The sequence below is a fragment of the Podarcis tiliguerta genome (genome assembly GCF_965153285.1).
Source record: "Podarcis tiliguerta genome assembly, chromosome: 10".
In the NCBI taxonomy this organism is placed as follows: Eukaryota; Metazoa; Chordata; class Lepidosauria; order Squamata; family Lacertidae; genus Podarcis; species Podarcis tiliguerta.
The window spans coordinates 63,732,788-63,746,336 of NC_139543.1; the positions used below are offsets into that span (position 1 = coordinate 63,732,788).

At 45.5% G+C, this 13,549-nt stretch overlaps 2 protein-coding genes across 19 annotated transcripts in view; one reads left to right on the plus strand and one right to left on the minus strand.

Moving 5' to 3' along the window:
• LOC310659256 (uncharacterized protein) overlaps nucleotides 1-11,367 on the plus strand; it is a 516,050-nt gene extending 504,683 nt beyond the window's left edge. Inside the window, exon 5 of the transcript XR_014502666.1 lies at nucleotides 11,356-11,367. The gene's annotated coding sequence lies outside the window, so the exon portion shown is untranslated. The remainder of the gene's footprint in view (nucleotides 1-11,355) is intronic.
• Nucleotides 1-13,549, minus strand: part of CELF2 (CUGBP Elav-like family member 2) — a 523,411-nt gene that overhangs the window by 482,521 nt on the left and 27,341 nt on the right. The window lies entirely within an intron of this gene.

Sequence of the window (13,549 nt, forward strand, 5' to 3'; positions counted from 1 at the left end):
CACTTGTCATAGAATCATAGAGTTGGAAGAGACCACAAGGGCCATCGAGGCATAGCAAGGTCAAGCAAACAACCCTAAATATAGGGAGGGTGGGTGAGTGATCCGATGCGTGCAGCGAAAAGAGGAAGCTCAACGCTGTGCGCAAGGTATTTAAAGGCTATGGCTGTCAATCACAAAATGGCAACATATAAATTTCCCCAGCAACAAGCAGAACTCAACTATAATGGTGGCCAACCCTCTTTCCAGCAACAGTGGGTGTCTTGTTAGCCCCCACCGCAACACGTGCTCTCCAGGAAGGAGAACACGCTGAGATGGAAACAATGGCTCATGTAGGCAGAGTGATTTTATGTAGCAGTTTCCATGCCCCAGAGGATTCTTCACCGACAACTGGGAAACACTGGCCTGTGAGCGCTCCAGTTGGAGAACAGCCTCTACCATGGACTTTAAAGACACTCAAACTCAGGATGCAAGGGAGAAACGTGCTAAGAGGAAGGAAGGCTTGGCAAATCCACACCGTGATCAACTTCCGCTCTGGGTCCAGAATTGGCCTCCACAGTCACTTATGGACTCATCGTTAAAACTGTGTTTATGGAAGACAACCTTACTCGGCTACGAGTGATCACCAAAGAAGAAGAAGACGACGACAATGCAACCAGTGCCAGATTTATGACCCGGAAGCTGTACACCGGCTCCCTCGGCCAATAAAACAAGATGAGTGCCACAACCCCCTAGTCAGCCACAACTGGACCTAATAGTCAGGGGTCCCTTTACCTTTAAACAAGCTATAGCTTAGGGCCCTGCTCTCTTGGGCCCCCCAAAAAAATTAAAGGGAAAAAAAACCTGGATGTACATTTCCAAAATATTAGATAAAAAACCAAAGTATTTCAGTTCAACAATTTCTTTCATAAAATACATATTTTGTTATGTGCCAATGGCTTTAGATACCTATTAGGTCCTTAAATTACCATATAGCATATATTCAACACAAAAAAACAGCGACAATTTGTTGTTGACAAAGGACAGCTGGACATATAAAGAGCTCCATTACCTTCAGTAGCTTAAGGCCTCATCAAGCCTAAATCTGGCCCTGATTGCAACCCCTTACTGAAGGAGCATATTACAATATAATTGTTCTATTATTGAAGGACATGCTTAAATGTTACATTGCAAATGGGCCTCTCGGAATGTCTAGCTTGGGCAAATAGAGATAAGGAACAAGGATTTCTTGTAATACCAGGATGAGGGAGGTTGCAGGAAGGAGGGAGAGAAGACCAAGACCTTATACGGTAATAGGAACTTATTATAAGTTTCAATTTCCCAGAAATCAGGTGACTTACAAGAAATCATAGAATAGAATCATAGAATCATAGAGTTGGAATAGACCACAAGGGCCATCGAGTCCGAACCCCCTGCCAAGCAGGAAACACCATCAGAGCACTCCTGACATATGGTTGTCAAGCCTCTGCTTAAAGACCTCCAAAGAAGGAGACTCCACCACACTCCTTGGCAGCAAATTCCACTGTCGAACAGCTCTTACTGTCAGGAAGTTCTTCCTAATGTTTAGGTGGAATCTTCTTTCTTGTAGTTTGGATCCATTGCTCCGTGTCCGCTTCTCTGGAGCAGCAGAAAACAATCTTTCTCCCTCCTCTATGTGACATCCTTTTATATATTTGAACATGGCTATCATATCACCCCTTATATAAATCAGGTGACTTACAGATCAGGTGGTATTCAATTTTGCAAATCTATATAAAGGGGCGCACCCTGACTACTGTGTACAGGTTGCGTACTGATCGCCGTGTGCCTTTGTTCAGCATATGCACTTCAAATAAAAAAATCCTGTTAATAACCTGCAAGAGCGTTTTGCCGCTTTGTGTGAATCTGTGCTTCAGGGACCCAAATAGCAGATATGTGTGGTCCTTCATTGCAAATGACACAGGGGAAGTGAAGGTCTGGGGTGGTAGGGTCTTGAGGGCCAGATAGAAAGGCTTGGAGGGCCACATTTGGTCCAAGGCTTAAGGATATCTAACCCTTCAACACTCCAATATTCGAAGTTCTGGCAAACAGCTAAATATCTGCTGCACCAATAATCTCCAATACAGGCTTCAAAGGCAGGGCAAGGGGCCTTTTAATTTACAACGCTATATGCATTTCTAAATTTCTAAATGCATATAGGGACGCAGGTGGCGCTGTGGGTAAAAGCCTCAGTGCCTAGGACTTGCTGATTGAAAGGTCGGCGGTTCGAATCCCCGTGGCGGGGTGCGCTCCCGTTGCTCGGTCCCAGCGCCTGCCAACCTAGCAGTTTGAAAGCACCCCCGGGTGCAAGTAGATAAATAGGGACCGCTTACTGGCAGGAAGGTAAACGGCGTTTCTGTGTGCTGTGCTGGCTCACCAGATGCAGCTTTGTCACACTGGCCACGTGACCCGGAAGTGTCTCCGGACAGCGCTGGCCCCCGGCCTCTTGAGTGAGATGGGCGCACAACCCTAGAGTCGGACACGACTGGCCCGTACGGGCAGGGGTACCTTTACCTTTATGCATTTCTAAATGTGGTCTAAGAGAAAACAAGTTCAAAAATATGCATTTAGGTGTGACTTTTTATGCATGGAATAGAGATATAATCTGGAAATGGGACAGGACAGAGGTGTGACGGAACACACATAGACTGATGGGAAAGAGGCAATTCATATCTCTGCTAACATATCCCTTTTCTCTCATGGAACGACCGAAATTAAATACGAAGGATGACCCAAAATTGCTCGAAGATCTGCTGCTTATAGCAGACCCAGTTGCCAGTGCTTATCCCAGAAGCAATCTTAATTTGAACCATGTTCCCCGTGGGAAAATAACTAGAGAATCTTTGGTCAATAAAAAAAAGACAGTAAGTTGACTGCAGTTTACTCAAACAAACCTTTAACCACCTTGGCACTGGGTGATAAAACTGTACATGGAGTAATCCTTAATTTTCGCTCACCGTTCTCATAACTGTGCTGCCGATATTAAATAAATCGGAGCAGAAGCATCAGATATACAAACAGATTGACTTAAAATATATCCCAACCCCCCAAAAAGAAGAAGAGTAAACCGGCTTTACAGTTTTCGGAACTATAAAAGTATATATATTTTTTTAAAAAAAAATTGCATAAAAAGCTATTATCCACGATGCGCTTGTTTAAAAGGGCAATTTTCCACAGAGGGAAGGAAATGAAATTTGCTCAGAAGGGATTTAATCTGTATAGATATGCACAATACGGGACAGGAAATTGCAATCCTCACTTATCAGATGGACCTCTACACCTCAAGGCTGTGGGGCGAATAAACTGATAAAAGTTTGGGCTGTGGTTTTTGGAACAATTCTGCGCAAGATCCACCACAATGTTTACTTTAGAAAGCTCAGAATTGTCCAAAAGCCTGCATGCTAAAGGGAACAGACTAGGAGCATGCATGCACACACACACGCACACACACACACACACACACACACACTTCAGATACCTGTGTGCATTGTACGAATTTTTCTTTAAAAATTCACAGTAAAATTATATCTAGAAGAAATGAATTAAAAAATATCTGGAACTTTTTTATTATTATTCTAGATATAATTCTTGATTCTCTTCTCTTTTTTTATTCTATTTGTTCTATATTTAATTTTATTGTATAGTGGTACGCGGGTGGCGCTGTAGGTAAAAGCCTCAGCGCCTAGGGCTTGCCGATCGAAAGGTCACTGGTTCGAATCCCCGTGGCGGGGTGCGCTCCCGTTGCTCGGTCCCAGCTCCTGCCAACCTAGCAGTTCGAAAGCACCTCCGGGTGCAAGTAGATAAATAGGGACCGCTTACTGGCGGGAAGGTAAACAGCGTTTCCGTGTGCTGCGCTGGCTCGCCAGATGCGGCTTTGTCATGCTGGCCACGTGACCCAGAAGTGTCTCCGGACAGCGCTGGCCCCCGGCCTCTTGAGTGAGATGGGCGCACAACCCTAGAGTGTCAAGACTGGCCCGTACAGGCAGGGGTACCTTTACCTTTACCTCGGAAGTCGAATGCCTTGTGACTCAAATGTTTTGCTTCCCGCAAACCCAGAAGTGGGTGTTCTGGTTTGCAAACATTCTTTGGAACCCAAACGTCCAATGCAGCTTCCGCAGCTTCCGATTGGCTGCAGGAGCTTCCTGCAGCCAATCGGAAGCTGTGCCTTGGTTTCCGAACGTTTTGGAAGTCAAACGGACTTCTGGAACAGATTCCGTTCGACTTATGAGGTGCAACTGTATTGTGAAAATTTTAATAACATTTCCTACTATGATCCCTGTGTGCATATATGTGTGTACGGGTTATTAAATCAATTACCTACTCTTCACTAGTAGCTCTCAGGGTGGGTTAAAAGGTAAAGGGACCCCTGACCATTAGGTCCAGTCGTGGCCGACTCTGGGGTTGTGGCGCTCATCTCACTTTATTGGCCGAGGGAGCCGGTGTACAGCTTCCGATTCATGTGGCCAGCATGACTAAGCCGCTTCTGGCGAACCAGACCGGTGCACGGAAACACCGTTTAACTTCCCGCCGGAGCAGTACCTATTTATCTACTTGCACTTTGACGTGCTTTCGAACTGCTAGGTTGGCAGGAGCAGGGACCGAGCAACGGGAGCTCACCCCATTGCAGGGATTCAAACCGCCGACCTTCTGATTGGCAAGTCCTAGGCTCTGCGGTTTAACCTACAGCGCCACCCCTTCAGGGTGGGTTACAACAACATTAAAATCCAGTGTTAAAAACAGCTAAAACAAATCAGTGTCACAGCAATGCAAGAAGAAGAGAGAGAGAGAATTGAGAGAATTACAGGCAAACTATACACCTGCGGAACAATTCACTTGGAAGCATGTCAGGGTTTTTCAAAACAACAACAAATATTGTATGAGGGAGGGGAAGGTAGACAAGTTGGTAATTTGTTTATTGAAAAGTTCAGCAGCTTTGTGGTATATTGGTAGGGTGATGCCCAACCCTATGTAACTGGCAGCCAGTGCACCTGGCCTAGGATTGATGTAATAAGCTCAAACCATTATGTCCTGCTGAGCAACCTGGCTGCCAAATTCTGCACCAGCTGAAATTTCTGACCTGCCTTCAGAGGCAGCTCTAGGTAAAACGTGTTGCAATAATCTGACCTAGGACAATACAGACTCAGAGGCAGGAGAGGAGAGGGACCAGGAGATGAGGCAGGCTGCTGAAGAGTCCAGGGAGTCTCCCCCTCCTGCTGCTACCAGCTCCCCTCCCCATCTCCCAGAACAGGCACCCCCAAACTCGGCGCTCCAGGTGTTTTGGGACTACAATTCCCATCATCCCTGACCACTGGTCCTGTTAGCTAGGGATGATGGGAGTTGTAGTCCCAAAACATCTGGAGGGTCGAGTTTGGGGGTGCCAGCCCCAGAACATGCAGAGAAATGAAGAGAGCAGAGGAGAGATTGGTTGTGCTCAGGCACAGTCTCTGATTGCTTAGGGGGGGGGGAACCCTAGAGAGGAGGAGACTTCGGGAACTGTGGGAAAGTGAGGACCTTCAGTCCTTGCAACTGCTTCACTGGGGGAGACCTGTTGGGATTACTGGCCTGCAGTGTTTTGGTTTCTTTGAAGTACGAGTTGACTTCACTGACACCAGTGGGGTTTTTTATTGCTGAACATCACCTGGGCTGCATCAATAGGAGTATAGCATCTAGATCAAGGGAAGTAATAGTGCCACTGTATTCTGCTCTGGTCAGACCTCACCTGGAGTACTGTGTCCAGTTCTGGGCACCACAGTTCAAGAAGGACACTGACAAACTGGAACGTGTCCAGAGGAGGGCAACCAAAATGGTCAAAGGCCTGGAAACGATGCCTTATGAGGAACGGCTAAGGGAGCTGGGCATGTTTAGCCTGGAGAAGAGGAGGTTAAGGGGTGATATGATAGCCATGTTCAAATATATAAAAGGATGTCACATAGAGGAGGGAGAAAGGTTGTTTTCTGCTGCTCCAGAGAAGCGGACACGGAGCAATGGATCCAAACTACAAGAAAGAAGATTCCACCTAAACATTAGGAAGAACTTCCTGACAGTAAGAGCTGTTCGACAGTGGAATTTGCTGCCAAGGAGTGTGGTGGAGTCTCCTTCTTTGGAGGTCTTTAAGCAGAGGCTTGACAACCATATGTCGGGAGTGCTCTGATGGTGTTTCCTGCTTGGCAGGGGGTTGGACTCGATGGCCCTTGTGGTCTCTTCCAACTCTATGATTCTATGATTCTACCTGACTCCAGCTCCTGACAACCTGGAATGAGAAAATCCTGGTCCTGAAAGCTTAACTTTGTTCTTTTCTTGGCAACTCACCAAAGCCCTTTATTTGGTTGAGTTTGGCAGAGTAGCCATTTTGATGCAGGAACTTTCCACCTATCCTAAAAGCCTGTACAGTGGTACCTCGGGTTAAGAACTTAATTTGTTCTGGAGGTCTGTTCTTAACCTGAAACTGCTCTTAACCTGAGGTACCACTTTAGCTAATGGGGCCTCCCGCTGCCGCTGTGCCACTGGAGCACTATTTCTGTTCTCATCCTGAAGCACCACCACCGTGTGATTTCTGTTCTCATCCTGAAGCAAAGTTCTTAACCCGAGGTACTATTTCTGGGTTAGCAGAGTCTGTAACCTGAAGCGTATGTAACCCGAGGTACCACTGTACTGCCCAATATAGAAACCTAAGAACAGCTAATGTCAGCAACTCAGTCAACTGAGAGGTTATTCCACGACACAACCTTAGCTTTGCTTTCACCTGGGAAACAGCTCTTAAGAGTAGGGGGAGCAGTGAGGGAGGTCAAAGCAGTGTTGTACTAACATACCTCTTGGCAAAAATTTGACCGCTACCTGTCAGCTGCTGCACTTAACCTCAGTCTGCTTTCAGCAATAATAACGTAAAAGGAATCAAGACATGTGAGTAAGATTTTAGCTTTCAAAAAGTGAAGGTGTGTGGGCGGGGAGCAATTCAGTCATCCAAGGGTCCTGAGCGTCTCCCAAGCACCTACATGGAGCTCCATGCAACAGAGGTTCCCTCTTCCATTAAAGGAGCCTAAATTTGGCTCTCTTCAAAGGCAACCATCATTCAAAACAGAATGCTGGGCCTTGGGTCCAGCTGAGCTGTGGATTCACTGGATCAGAGAGACTGGAGACTGATAGAGCTAAAGGAATTGGTGACAAGGGGCACTATGGACCCTTCTGCAAGACGCTACTCAGAATGTTATTTCACAGCTGGAAGCATCGTCATTTGTAATCCTATTACAATTCACAGGTTGTTTATTTTGAAGTCTCTGCACAGTCCAGTACAACCCACTGACACACTTTAAAAGCATTTCACCACCCCGAGAGAGATTCTGAACCCCTGCGTCAAATGATGAATCACCAAAAAGCATATGCAAACTCTCCAGTCCTCCTTCGCAATCAGGTCTGGCACATTATTTGCGGGAAATATAATTCCATGAAATGAGTGGGGTGGTTTTTTTTGTTGTTGTTGTTTTACATTTAGGCAGATAAAGTGATTTTTTTGGAATGCTCAAGGCGCTATGACAAAGAAATCACAGCTTGCACAGATTAAGACAAGAGCAATAAAAAGTGATTTTCGAGATACACCCCAGTATCAGATTCTCTGAAACAAAGATTCCATAAAAGAGTTTTTAAGAAAGGGAGGGGCACACACACACAAAATGTTGTGCAAGCAAAATATATACACAGCTGGGGACAAAGAAACTCTGCATAACTTAGAGGCTCTTTCTTTTGACTGCAATATCTCCCTTCCCTGCAAGTTTCCACACCAGTTTGGAATGGGGAAATGTGTCATTTTTGGTTTCTTGATTTTTGCAATCTTCAGTCCTCCTTAACAGTTTCAATTTATTATTATTATTTGTTTTTTTTAAAAAAAGAATTTTATTAGTATTTTTCACACAACAACAACAACACAAAAGATATCAAAAGATAACTATACGCAACACAAAAAAACAACATTCGAAAACTAAAAAGACAAACAAAACAAAACAACAAATCCATATCTTACAAATTAATGTTATAAACACTAAAACAACAAGACATTGACTTCCACCAATCCCACAGCACCTCCTTTATCTCTCACTCTGTCTTCCTGTTATCCTGTTTTCTTTTTTTTCTTTTTGAAGTCCTCGTGAAAACTCATTGGCAATCTAGGGCGAATTTCTCCTAATATGCTGAACTGTGAGTAATGTCAGCCCCAGTCAGCATGGCCAACAATGAGGGATGATGGGAGATATAAGTTAAACATCTGGAAGGCCAAAGGTCCCCTGCACCTAGTTTACAGCTCTGGGTTTGGAGGAGACAAATCATGAGCCCAGGTCTGCATAACCCACTATAAGGCAAAAAATGGCTTATCACAGCTGCTCCAGAATGGAGAATGGAGGAGGAGGAGGAGGAGGAGGAGGAGGAAGAGGAAGAAGAAGAGGAGGAGGAGGAGGAGGAGGAGGAGGAGGAGTTTGGATTTGGTATTCCACTTTATCACTACCCTAAGGCGTCTCAAAGCGGCTAACAATCTCCTTTCCCTTCCTCCCCCACAACAAACACTCTGTGAGGTGAGTGAGGCTGAGAGACTTCAGAGAAGTGTGACTGGGCCAAGGTCACCCAGCAGCTGCAGGTGGAGGAGCGGAGCCACGAACCCGGTTCCCCAGATTATGAGTCTACCACTCTTAACCACTACACCACACTGGTATCAATCTCCAGCCCCCCACAGCCTGAATACTTGGGTGTTTTTGCTCTGTTGGGTTTACTATTTCGCACAAACAGAGCCTAAAACACCTCACAAAATATTGATGTGATCCAGATTACCTGTTTTGTGTGCACATTAGAGTACCCCCTTACACAATGCCCAGGAAAGAATGTGGTTCTCAGGTGGACCCCCCCCCCCCATATCCAAGCACCACCCAGACTGAGATCTTAGCTTTAGCAAAATGCTTGCATCAGGTGTCCTCCTCCTACCATATTGCAATGCAATATATCTTACCACAGTGGGGAAGACACTGTCTACGTGCATGTCTGCAATCCTGGTGCCCAGCTAGTCTTCCTTCTCAAGGGTTTTTATCTTTAAATGAGATCTGAAATGAACATCTCCTTGTCAGGTGTGTGTGCAGGAGCCAGGCCCTGTGACCAATAGGACTCTGAAGGACTGGGGCCTTCCTAAGCTAGTTCTGAAGAGGCAAGGCGTGGTCTCACAGGTGAGGCTGATTGGAAACTCACAGCACCTGGTGGCAAGAGCCGGGAAGGGATATTAGGTAGGCATTTTGCCTTCGGCTCTTTGCCACAGCAACACGTTCCCTGCCTTGTTGCATTTGACTCCTTGCTTCTTGATCCTCGGACCCCTGACTTTGTGACTCCTTGCTTCTTGATCCTCAGACCCTTGACTTCGTGACTCCTTGCTTCTTGATCCTCGGACCCCTGACTTCGTGACTCCTTGCTTCTCGATCCTCAGAACCCTGACTTCGTGACTCCTTGTTTCTTGATCCTCGGACCCCTGACTTCGTGACTCCTTGCTTCTTGATCCTCAGACCCCTTACTTCATGACTCCTTGCTTCTTGATCCTCGGACCCTTGACTTCATGACTCCTTGCTTCCTGACCCTCGGACTCTTGGCTTCCTGACTCCTGGCTTCTGGACTCCCATTCCTGCTCCCACCCCGCCATCTTGCCCCCGGTCCCGATGTCCCCAACCAGGACTTCAATCGCCCATGAACCGGACCAAGGCACTCCTCAAATGAAGAACGGTCTTCTGACAGCCCTTAAAATTCAAGGCCATCTTCTGTTAATTCAGACCCTCCTATTTAAAATTAACTGTGGAGTGCACAGGAGTGGGAGAAACTAGGTAAGAGTTTTCCCCAACATGAGTTTCCAGCTGTTTTTGCACTACAACTCCCATCATCCCTAGCTAAGAGAACCAGTGGTCAAGAATGATGGGAATTGTAGTCTAAAAACAACTGGAGATTCAAGTTTGGGAAACCCTGAACTAGATGACTCTATATGCACAAGACCAGGCACACTTCAAGTATTATTATTATTAAAATTTGTATGCCGCCCTACACCGGCAGGTCTCAAGGCTGTTCACAGGATAAAACACAACATAAAAACACAAAATACACAATCAAAAGGAAAACAACAATAACCCCCGCCTCTGTAAAGGAGGCCATATGGCTTGCCTAATGCATTTCTGTGACACCACAAATGCTCTAATTCCAACTACAGTGGTACCTCGGGTTACATACGCTTCAGGTTACATACGCTTCTGGTTACAGACTCCGCTAACCCAGAAATATTACCTCGGGTTAAGAACTTTGCTTCAGGATGAGAACAGAAATCGTGCTGCGACAGCAGCAGGAGGCCCCATTAGCTAAAGTGGTGCTTCAGGTTAAGAACAGTTTCAGGTTAAGTGCGGACCTCCAGAACGAATTAAGTACTTAACCTAAGGTACCACTGTATCATACTTTTCCATGTATAATATTAGGGTTTTTTTTACTAAAAAATAATGTTAAAAAGGGGGATAGTCTTATACATGGAAGCAATCTCTCTCCCCCCCCCATTTTCTTACTTTTGAGTCCCCAAAAATAGGGGGTGTCTTATACACGGGGGCATGTTATACACGAAAAAATATGGCAAATTTTAGAGGTTCTAGTTAAACCAGAGCTAAGAAGCAGCACGGAGCAAACTACTGAAACAATAAAGAACTACAACAGAGAAAATTCGGCCCTGCTGCTAGTTCTTTTGTACAAGCAAACATACTTCTGGATTCTGTCCACAGCACCTGAAACACACACACACACACACACACACACACACACTTTCTTGAAGATAGGCCATTGCATCTGGAGGAACAAGCAACGCATTAAAAAGCATCGCAGAAAGTGGCCTATTGATTGGTGTGTGTCGGGTTTTTACGCCGTTTAAAATTCAATTTGCTTGATCGCCAGTTGAGTTGCTGCTACAGTTCATTAAAAATTCCCAGTTGGAGGCCAACATTATTCATAAGCTGGTTATTCATCCCGGCTCCTCAACATCCCTCCCCCGCCCACAAAAAAATACCAAACACATTCAATCATGCTTGTAAATATTAGCGTTAATCTTCAGTAAAAGCAGAAATCTCACTATCGCTCTTGGAAAGTTTAGAAACTTTGGCAAGATGCCCGGGTAAAAAACCACAGCAGTTCTGGAGAGGAACAGGGAAGGCAGGCCGTTCAGACCTGGCTGGTTCCAAAGAGCCAAGTCAGATCACTTACGAAACAAAAAGGTCATGTTTAATGTTAGCAAAACATTAGTAACAATAGAAGGGCAGATTTCTTCCTTTGCCGTGAGAAATGGCCCTTGCTTTTCAGACTGAACTCCAGGAAGAGTCCAAACCCATGTCCAAATATTCATTACATTTTAAAAACATCTGACCTCCTTCCAAAAAGATCGAGACAGCATGCATCTTCCCTTCAGTTTTTATTACAACTTTGTGAGGTTGCTTAGTGAAATATCCTCGGAGTCGAGTGTGAATTTCATGCTCTTTATTCAGCTCATAGTAGCAATGAATAAAACTTTCCCCAAAACGTCTAGCTATATATACATTATTTACACAATGGGCCCCCACGTGATTGGCTAATTCTGGGCTGCTCCTGTAGGTTGCGGATTCACTTCCTCCAGGAGCCTTACTGGCTGCTCCTGCAGGCCAGTCAGTGAACGCTGATTCACTTCCACCTGGAGATGGATTGGGTGACTCCTGCGGACCAATCAGACTGCTGCATTCTGGATCCTATTGTTCTAGGATTCAGCTCAGTACATAACAGTTAGGCAGGTCCTAACACGTCTGATTTATTTTTTCTGATTTATGCTACAGTTCAAGTGTTTTCAGTGTTCTGTGTGACTGAATATGGATTGCATTCAACTAAAGTTTAGTCAGAGCAGACCTGAAATTATCAGTCCTTAAAGGTAAAGGTAAAGGTACCCCTGCCCGTACGGGCCAGTCTTGACAGACTCTAGGGTTGTGCGCCCATCTCACTCAAGAGGCCGGGGGCCAGCGCTGTCCGAAGACACTTCCGGGTCACGTGGGCAGCGTGACATCGCTGCTCTGGCAAGCCAGAGCTGCACACGGAAACGCCGTTTACCTTCCCGCTAGTAAGCGGTCCCTATTTATCTACTTGCACTTTGAGGTGCTTTCGAACTGCTAGGTTGGCAGGCGCTGGGACCGAACAATGGGAGCGCACCCCGCCGCGGGGATTCGAACCGCCGACCTTTCGATCAGCAAGCCCTAGGCACTGAGGCTTTTACCCACAGCGCCACCCACGTCCCATCAGTCCTTAGTCATGCACATTAATTTTATTGGGAGTTTTCTGAGTAACAGATAGTTTAGTGCCACCTTATGTGTACAATTATATATGTGCAGTTTGGGTTAATGTGCAAAAAGCATTCATATGTGGTTAGTATTATTTATAGCACTTATTTACAGGAAGCAACCCACTGCGCCATCACACAAAACAGTACAAAGGTTATAACCAGTATCCAAGTTATACAAAATGCAAACCTAAATACACATCCAGTCATACTAAAGGCAGATCTCACACAGCTCCCCTACTGAAAAGAGGCCACAGATTTGCCCAAACCCTCCAAATTAAGAGTTTTTTAAAAAGGGGAAAAAATTGCCTGCCACCTAAAAGAAGATAGTGATTGTGCAAGGCATGTGATGCTGTGAATGGATGTGTCCATGAGGAAAGGATTGGGAATTTTCTGCGTTGGAATATGCACAGCTTGTGGACTTAACTCATAGAATAAGAGAACAGCAACAACATACATTTAAAGAAGATTGAATATATGGTGCGAAATTGTGTACATTTGAAAATGTGGGCAGCATTAAGATAAATTCAACAGTGTAACTAAGTTTGGGTGGATGTAATAGAGGAATACTGTACGGTTTATTTTATGTAAAATATGCAGGGATTTATGTTATGAAAAATGAACCACGGAAAAGGAAGAGGGGAAGTGATTGATATTTTGAGGTTGTTTAAATGAATATTTTAAATTGTAAAAGAGAAAATTTAATAAAGATTATGTTTTTAGAAAGAGAACTTTCTGCGTTGAGCATCCTACAGAGAAGTTTCACAGCACAGCTGCAGGGGTGAACATGGGATAGAGGAGCGGAGAACTTCCAATGGCTTTGGGGTGTGTGGATCATGTCACCTGCATTTTAAGCAATCAGTGACAGTAGCACAGAATCTCCTCACAGCTGGACTTCAGCAGAGCTTTCTGTCAATTGCATAAGAAGAACCTAAGCATAGCTGTCAAGCGTCCCTTATTTGAAGGGACAGTCCCTTATCCCAGGGCCATGTCCCACTGCTGTCCCTTATTGATGGATGTCCCTTAAATTTCCTGGGTTTCAAAGGAAGCCGCTCCTCTCCCTCCCTCCCTGCCAGCCAGGGAGGAGGGAGGCTCCAAATGTGTTGCTTGGCTGCCCGGTCCGCCCCCCTCCGGCCTCCTCTCACCAGCCTCAGCCCCTGGGAGCCCCTCCCTGCCGGGACTGGCGGGAGCCTCGGG